Here is an 8819-nt window from a genome sequence, read left to right as displayed (position 1 = left end):
GAGTGACATCCGATCCCCCCGCTGCCCCCAATTATTTCTAAGCAGGCTGCAAAATTCAGGCCATGGCCGTAGCTCAGTGGAGGCGAGGTGGGGCCTCATTATAACTGGCCTTGTCTCCCCCACTTAGAGCAGGGCAGGGAATCTCCACGCACAAACACACCGACACCCCTGTGCCCTGCAGACATGCACACAAAAGCACGGATGCACAGACACGTGTGTAGCCAGGCATTCTGCCTGTGGAGAGATACACATGCACACAGACATGCACAGAGATCGGAGTAAACCACAGATGAGTGAACTCAATGCACACGAGGTGCGCACACTCACATGTACAAGGCTGTCAAGAGCCAGACACTCATACACACGTGCAGAGATGCAAATATACTCTCTAGTGTGAACACACAGGTATTTGGGTGTTTGAAGCTCAGCATATGACAGCTAAGCATCAGGCAGGATCTGATCTGCTGCTCCTTCCTTGGTGCTCCTGAAACTGAGGGCTCGGGCCCCCAGCCCCATCTCCTGGGCCTCCCCTGCTCCCTAGTCCGTAGCTCCAACCCATCAAGAAGCACTAGGTGCATATCCCGCAGAGCCACAGCCTGGCTTCTCCAGAACTGAGCCACCCCCAAACCCTGCCCAAGCCCCGTCCTCCACTCAGTCTCCTTCAGACACCTCCCCTCACATCAGTTCTGGAATTACACCCTGGGTGTATGTGACTCTCACTGTTCCTGCTGTGACATAAGACCTTCTAGGGGCCCCTTTTTTATATCAGTCTCCATCCACAAGATAAGGCAAGGAGCCCAATTCCAAGCTGAGTCAGAGACCGCCTCCCCTGGGAAGGGACCTAGAAGGATCCTGGCCTCACAGGCAGCTCAGGTGGTTATGAGCCATGATTAGCCTCCCTGAGCCTGAGTTTCCCCCTCTGTGGAGTAGAGACATGATCCCTGCCCTCAGGACTGCATAAACCTTCTCATTCAGCCTCCTGGTGAGTTCCTAGCACAGAGCCTGCCCCGGGGAGAGCGCACACCATCCTTTCCCCTTCCCCCTCCCTCTTCTCAGAACCTCACAGGCTCTCCTGTTTCCTGCTGAAGTTGAGGTCGGTACCTCTGAAGGCTCTTTGGGTTAAACCTCAGAGTAGCTTTGCCACCTGCAAGCCCAGGAAGACCACAGACCCTTCCACGCACAGAGCTAGACAGAAGGGGTATGGAGGTCACCTCCGAGCAAGAGCTTCCTGGGTCAGGAGGCTGATGGAAAGGATAATCAGTAGGCCACCTCCCTCAGGACCTCTCTGGGAAGAGATGGGTGAGGAGCTCAGTCTCAGTCTCAGGATCCCCCTCCTCCAGCCACAGGCCCCCTTCACCGCATGCCCCCCTGCGCCCCTCAAACCTGAGACTCCCACCCTCTCTCCAAACACATTCATGCCCCTTTCCTCCCAGATCCCGCAGGCCTGGGCTTCCCTTCTGCACCAGTGAGGGATTCCGAGGCTTTCCAGCAGCTGGAAGGGCCAAAACAAGACTGGGGTGGGAGGAGGCATAGGACGTAGTGCGGCGGGGAGGGGCACCTCAGGGCAAGGGCTGGGTCTCCGGGATCCCTGGGATCGACCCCTAGCCTCCCGCTAGCTGAGAGCAGGGGCGCCGCGCGGCGGGAGCCGGGAGCCCCGGCCGCGGTCGGGGGAGGGGCGGTGGGTGGGGGAGGGGGCGCGTCGGTGCGCACATCCGTCGCGTTTATCCACCTGGCAGCCCCAATTCGCCTGCCCGTCACTCACCCTCCGCCTCCCGGGCGCTCGCAGGGCGGCGGAGCCCAGACCGACACGCGGGCGGGGACCCCCGGGCCTCGAGGTCCCCTGCCCTTGCATCGGCCGGGGACGGGGTCCTCAAGCACCCCTCTCCCGGAGCTCTGCCACCCAGGAAGGCACACACCCTCCATCCAGCCTTGGTAGCTGGTGGGCCGGACCGAGGGGAGGGGGCGAACCTCCCCAGTGCAGCCCCTCCCTCTCCGGCTGGCAGAGTGTCTCTCCGTCTGGCGAGGGGGGCAGGGGCCTCCGACACACCACTAAGATGCGGGCCCCCCAGCCCCCCGCGGGGAGGGGGGGCGGTGCCGTGCGCGCGGGCGGCGGGGGAGGGGTCGGTGACTCAGCCGCCCTCCGCCCGCCTCCCCGGAACTTTGCAGCAGCTGGAGCCGCCGTTGCTACAGGAACCGAAAGCTTTTGTTCCCCAATGTCAGGGCTGCCCCGGCAGGCGGGAGGCTGGGAGGCTACCACTCCCCGGTGAGACCCAGGCCCAGCCACACTGCCCAGAGGGCTTCCAGGCCAGCAGAACGTCACGAATTCGAGGCTCCTCTCTCCCCCTTGCCCGCCAAAGCCAGGTTTCTTCAAACTCTTGGGGCCCTCTGGCCAGGTCGCCGCCTAACTCTGACCCGGAGCGCTAACTGCCCTGGAAAGTTCCTGCTGGCATCTCTCCTCATGGGGGTAGGTAGAGGTGCTTCTGTGCCCCATGTGCTCCTCTGTGACTGATTTCCCACGTGGGCTGCCCCCCCCAAGAAGCAGCCTACCTTTGGGGACCTTGACTTGGTTCCTCCACTTCCCCAGCTTCTACACTTGAACCATTCCCTCAGAGGCCTTGGCCTTTCACTCATGCCCCTCTGATCCCAGAGGAATCTAGTGGGGTGTTGAAGGATGGGTGAGGGAGGGGGGAGACTAACGGTCACAGGCTCCCTGGACCCATTCTGGACCTGAAGCTATTCTCTGGCTTTATTATCTTGGAGGTTGGAGCGATGTCACTAGAACTTGTTCTGCATTTCTACTCTGGGATTAGGAGTGGAGTGGAGAGGGGCCTGACCTTGGCCTTGAAGAGAAACAGCCCAACACACCTATCATTGTTGAGCATTACTGGGTGCCAGACACTCTATACAAACAACCTAATATCATTTCTCCCAGCAACTATATGAGGCAGTTATCACTGACCCATTTTATGGAGGGCCAGTTGAGGCTCAGAAAGGTTATATAGCTCGCCTAGGTCACACAGCTTTTGAACCCAGGTCATCCAACAAAAAGCTGAGTTCCTAACTACTCAGCTCCATTACCTGGGGGTTAGGGGGGAGGGAAGAGGGCAGAGACTAGCTGGGACCTCACTCTGGGTTACAGAAATGCCTACTGCACACACCCACCCCAGGCTGGACCTCTTTCCTTCTGAAGAGTGATGGGGGAGGGAGAGAGAAAATGGGAGGAGAAGGAGAAGAGAAGGCAGAGAAGGGAAGAAGAGGGGGGAAATCTGTCAATCTTGGTCCGGAGAAGACCCTCCCTCATGCCCCCCTCCCCCACAAACCAGGGCATGCCCTGCAGAGTCCATACTGACCCTCACCCCTGTGGCAGCTCATGGGATGCTCCCCAGGTCCCTGCTCTGTCTCAGGGCCAAGTGGACTCCCCCACTTCCTAATCCATGCCCAAGCCAGACAGAGCCCACCTCTGCCCCACCACCTAGTGGGTACTGCCATGGGGTAGACAGATAGAGGCTTCCTGGGGACACCTGCCCAAGCCCAAACAAGCCCGACCAGAGCACCTCAAATCCAGGGGCCAGTCCTGCTGGTCTGTGCCCTGAATTGCTGCTGGGATAAGCCCTCCACCCCACCCCACACCTCATCCCCGGAGCATAAGGCCAGACAACCAGGGCTGTTCCGGCACGGCTAGCAAGAGAGGGCACCGGGCCTCGCCCACCCGCCTCCTCTCCCCAGGGACTTCCCAGCGCCCCGCAGCCGCCACTGCTGCTCGGGCTGCGGAAATCTAGGGTTGCCCGCGGGAGGAAAAGGGGAAGGTGGGTCCAGGGCTGCGGGCAGGGGGCGCCAGAGGACGCCCAGGGGCCCGGCCGGCAGCTGGCGAGGCGGGCAGGCGGGCAGCATCTCTTGGCCCGGGAGCTCCTCCCCCCGAGGGCACCAGACCCTTCGCCAGCTCTGCACTGGCCGTGGCGCGGAGGACTTCCCTCGGACCGAGCTGACTGCGGGAGTGGCCGCCAACTTCACGGCCTACAACCCGCCCTCCCCCACCCCCGCATCATGCCAGCCCCCGGGGCTGCGGGAGGGTGCGTTTGGTGCCCAGCTCTATGCCCTGGGGGTGGGAGGAGAGGGATGGGGGATGGACAGAGATACTCCGACCAAAGATGGACAAGAGAGGCAGGGATGCGAGGCCAGTAGAGTTCCCAGGCTGGAGAGGAGGGGGCTCAGAGCAGACATGGGGAGCACGGCCCCAAGTCCAGGCTGAGGGGGAGGGGACTTGCAGCAGAGACTGACGAGGGATAGCGGGACTCCGGGTAGATATGGGGGAGGGGGCGATCAGGACAGAAATAAGAGGGGAAGCATGGTTGGGTTACTGGCGCTGGGAAAGGCAGTAACTATAGGCAGGCATGGATGGGGACAGGAAGGACTCTGTGCAGAGATAAAGTGGAGGGGAGGAGCAGGGTCCGGCTCCAGACGAGGAGGGGAATTAAGGGGGGAGACACAGGCGAGCTGCAGGTTGGAGACAGGGGCTCTAATCAAGGGTGGGGGGTGCACCCCTGGATCCAGGCTTAGATAGGGAGAGACTCGAGACAGCGATGGGGGTAGGTGTGGGTAAGGACTGGCGGCGGGGGCGAGGGGTTTTGGCAGAGATGGGTAAGGAGGAGGGGGACAGAAAAGGGACTCACCAGAGATGAAGGGGACCTCGGCCCCAGGCTTGTTAGTTCCCAGAGAGACGAGAGTGGGTAAATAGATGCTGAACGAACTCAGTTGGGGCGGGGGAGAATTCAGCAGAGGTGGGTTGGGGGAGCGCCCCCAGTCCGGGCCGGTGCGGAAATCGGGACCGCGACAGGAGGGCTCGGTGCGGGGCCGGGTCGGGGTCTGGGGCCGAGCACTCACCTGGACGCCGTCAGAAGCAGGAGCGGGGGCCGGCGCTGGCGGAGGCGGCCACGGGGCGCAAGTTTGCCATCCCTATGGCGGGGGCTTGGCGGGGCGCGGGGCAGCTCGCTGCAGCCGCGCGGAGGGCCGAGGCTCCCGCTCCGCGGAGCGGCGGGTGCAGAAAAGGCGCCGCGGAGCAGCGCGGGGCGGGCGGGCGCCGGGCCGGGCGAGGGCTCCTGCCGCCGCCTCCTCGCCACGCCGCCCCCCACCCCCCCGCTCCCCACTCCCCCGCCCAGAGCACCTCCCGCGCTGCGCGCCGCCTCCTATTCGCGGGCGGCGGCCGCAGCCCCGGGCTCTGCAAACCGGCGCCGCATCCTCCTCGGTCTCCGAGAGCCGCTGCCGCTGCCGCCGCCGAACCGGGTTCCTCCGGCCGCTCCGGCCGGTTCCCGCAGCGCGCGCGGGGCCGAGTGACGGCCGAGATGGGACGCGGCGCCTGCGCCGGCCGGGCCCGGGAGGAGGCGCGCGCCGGGCCGGGCGCGAGGAGCCGCCGGAGAAGGGGCGGGGGGGTGGGGGCGACGCGCGCCGCCTCCTGTTAAAGGGGGAACAGCTCCAGCCGAGCCAAGCGCACCCTCCCCCTCCCCGCCCTGGGCCCCAGGCGCCGGCGCGGGAGAAGCCCCGGGTAAGACCCCGCCCCGCCCTCGGCCTCCTGGACCGCAGGCTGAGGCGATCCGCGACACCCCTCCAGCGATATCCCAGGCGTAAGGCATCTCGCGCAGCCAGGGTCTCGGGGCCCTGAGGGCTGAAACATTTGCCCCCCTCCCCCATGTGCACTGCAAATTGCATATCCCTGTGCATGCAGGTGCCAGTCGTGTGAGCTGAACTTTGCATATGCTTATGCATACAGGTGCCCTAGGCGTGCACTGCAATGTTGCCTGACTGTGCATGCAACTGCCTCACACATGCACAGTCCTTTAACTTGTGTTCAGGTCCTGAATGCATGTTGCTTGTTCCTGTGGGTAGGGATGCTATATATGTGCAAGCTTACAAGTGCCACACGTGTGCTGAATGCTGTGCGTCACTTGTATGTAGGAACCACATATGTACACTGCAGTGTGGTATGTTTGGTGCATACTCTGGTGTCAGCTCGGCAATGTTGCATGTCCCTAGGCACGGGTATGCTACACGTGTGCAGCGTGTTACATGTTTTCCTGAGCGCCTGTCTATTCCCTCAAGTGCCTTTCCCTGTGCCAGGGGCGCCCCCATGTTGCATATGTTTGTGTAGAGGCAGCAGAAACCTACAGACCCGCCCCCTCCCCATCCCGGCAGTGCGCCCAGGAACAGTTGGGTGGGGCCAGAGCCCACATGGTAAAGGCGGTACTCAGGGAGATGCCCATGGCTCAGGACCCTGGTCCGGTGGTTTGTGGCCTGGGCAGGTTGCCACCGGGAAGGTGGGCAGACCAGGGACACACCACTTCCGCCAAAGACAAGTAGGTTAATCCCACGGCTCTGGTCAGAGGAGTAGCCAGCAGGGGGCAGCTTTGCAATGAGGGTGGGACGGTTTCAGGGACTCTACTTTTTGAAGGTTCTCTGGCCAGGAGGGGGCCAAACCTAGAGAGCAAGGAAGTCCCCAGTCCACCCAATCCCAACCCCACCTCTCCACTGAAGCCCCTTGAGTTGTGCCTCCCGGGAGATGGAGCAGGATAAGACCACCTCTCCCCAGGGGCAGTACCAGAGAAAAAGCCCCCATTCCCTCCCTCCGTCTCTCACCTCTCCAGCAGTCTCAGTGACATTTGTTGTGAGTGATTGTGAGAGATTACCCACTTTAATGGAAGGAGGTAATAAGGAGTGATGAAGGAGTCTCACCCATCACCTTCAGGGAATTTATGAGGCTGGATGAGGCAGGGAGGAGGGCTGGCACTTTTCCTTTCCCAGCAGGAGCCCAAGGAGGCCTGTGCCTTGGGCCGAGCACTGGCAGGCAGGGCTCCTGGGTTCTTGCTGGGCACCCTCAGGCACACCCCGGGTCTCTGGGTTCGGAGGTTCAGCTGCTGCTGGGAAAACCAAGCCAGGCGAGCCTTGCTGTCTGCATGGTGTGTTGAGAGCCACCCCAAGGGCAGTGGGAGATCCCAGGCCTCCTTACTCGGGCGCTGGGAGGGGCAGTGGGGTTGCTGGGGTTGAGGTCCTAAGGAGGTGGGCAAAGGTGAGGAGAGTGGTCAGGACATGGGATACCCACAAGGATGTAAGGACAGGCCCTCAGAAGTCTCCAGGACCCTGTCCTTCACAGCTCCAGCCCCTTCCACTCCTACAGGGAGTCTGCCTTCCTCTGTATGAATATTCATGACATTAGCATACTAGAGACCCAGAGCCCAGAGAAACCCGGGCAGGTCTCTTGCAGATGTGATGCAGCTGGATCCCTGAGGCTTTCCCCCTCCCCTCAGGATCCAGCTGGGTTCAGGGTAATGGGAGGGCTGGCTCCGGAGAGACAGCAGGGTTTTGTCTGTTTCTCTGTGCCTTGGAAGCCCTCAGAGTTCTCGACCCCATTCTTTCAGCCACAGAAACGTATGCCGTAGGAAAGACAGGTGGTCAGACAGAGTGAGGGACTGACAGAGATGGTACCCCATACCTGGGGGCTCATCGGGGCAGGGTGGGGAGATCAGTAAGGTAGGAGGGGCTGTGGGAGCTGGCTGGAGAGAGCTGGACCTCCCAGGGGTTGTGCAGGAGCAGGCTAGATTCGGTCAAACCTCTGGAAGGCTCTCCCCCGCGGTGCCTCCCTGCACTGGGGCTTCCCCACCTCCTTTCCCATGAGCCCCTGCCCTTCTAGACTCACTCTGGTGATAATGCTGCCTGAGAGGACTTGGAGTAATTACAAATCGTTTCCATATTCAAATCCAGGTGGTTGAAGAGAAATTACTTTTCTGACAGCCCTGGCAGGGGGTGGAAAGAGCAAGTCGTAGCCCCAAGAGGGCCTCCAGGGAGCCTGGGGCAAAACCTGGGCAAGGTAAGGGGTACCGGCCAGAGCCGGAGCACAGAGAGCTTGCGCAGAGTGAAGAAACAGCTCCCAGCAGCTCCCCACCACACAGACTGGACAAGGACAATGACTCCAGCTCTTTATCCCCATTGGGGCCCCTTCTGGGACCTCTGAGGGGATGGCGGGGACCAGTCCCACAAGGGCAACTAGAAGTCAGGCTGTCCGCTTGCTCTCATGCTGCCGTGCCAGGGCACCTCGAGAAAATCCCTTCAGCTTCCTGAGCCGGTTTCCGTATCTGCGAAGTGGTATAAACGATCTCACCTGCACTCCAGTAAGATAAAGATACGGATTAGCAAGAGTTATGCCCCTGAAAAGGGCCTTTTAAAAATAATTGTTTGATTACCAATTAATTTGTATTTTTGTTAACAGTAACCACCACCAGCAGCCCAGTCGGGAGGCAGCCCAGCCCTTAGTGGGGCAGCGCAGGAGAAGATGGCGGGTCGAGGAGGGGAGCAACCCCAGCCTCGCCCGCCTGGCCTCAGCTCTGCCTCTCGATGGGCCAGCCACCGCTATGCTTCATTGCCCTTTAAACAGATGAGAAAATCTTCTTCCCTTCGCAATGATTTATTTGGCCCAGAGTCTGGGCGGGTTTCCTTCCAGCCGGTGGGACCTAGGAGCAACCCTCCCTCAGCCCCTGCCCTCCATTGCCACCCAGCCAGGCACCTACAGCAACCCAAAGCTCTGGGTACCAAGGTCTCCTTCCAGACCCCCACCCCCACTGCAGACACCTATCAGGAGATCATAACATGGCCCCAAAGACACCCAAATCCATGTGACCGTCTTCTACCAGGGTCTGCCCCAGAGCTCAGTGCTCTGGCTGCCAGGGCGGGGTATACTGGAAAAGATGGACTGGTGGGCCCCCTCTGCCTGCAGGAAGTCCTGTGTGTCTAGCTTCCTGCTGCAGATGCCAAATGCGTTAGGAGCCTGGGGCAAC

The sequence above is a fragment of the Grampus griseus genome (genome assembly GCF_964374135.1).
Source record: "Grampus griseus genome assembly, chromosome: 1".
Lineage (NCBI taxonomy): Eukaryota > Metazoa > Chordata > Mammalia > Artiodactyla > Delphinidae > Grampus > Grampus griseus.
This window is presented reverse-complemented; position numbering follows the sequence as displayed.